We start from the raw sequence: 216 nt of genomic DNA, 5'->3' as shown, positions 1-216 counted from the left end.
CCACGGCCCCGTGCCCTGCCTTGGCCCTCTCCGCAATTATCCTCCTGGTTTTAGGGAGCAGGATAATTTTCCTCTGATGCTCCGACTCAGGCAGGTCGAAAGCAGGCTCCTCCTGGTCCGAGTCCACCACGCTCCTCCGCAGGAACCGCTGATGGACCATCTTGGGATCCCTGGAGCTGGGGGCGCGGAGCGGCGGGGCAGGGGCTCCCGGCATGG

This window comes from Eurypyga helias, unplaced genomic scaffold, assembly GCF_000690775.1.
Source record: "Eurypyga helias isolate BGI_N326 unplaced genomic scaffold, ASM69077v1 scaffold28991, whole genome shotgun sequence".
NCBI classification, from domain to species: domain Eukaryota; kingdom Metazoa; phylum Chordata; class Aves; order Eurypygiformes; family Eurypygidae; genus Eurypyga; species Eurypyga helias.
Note: the sequence above shows the minus strand (reverse complement) of the source record.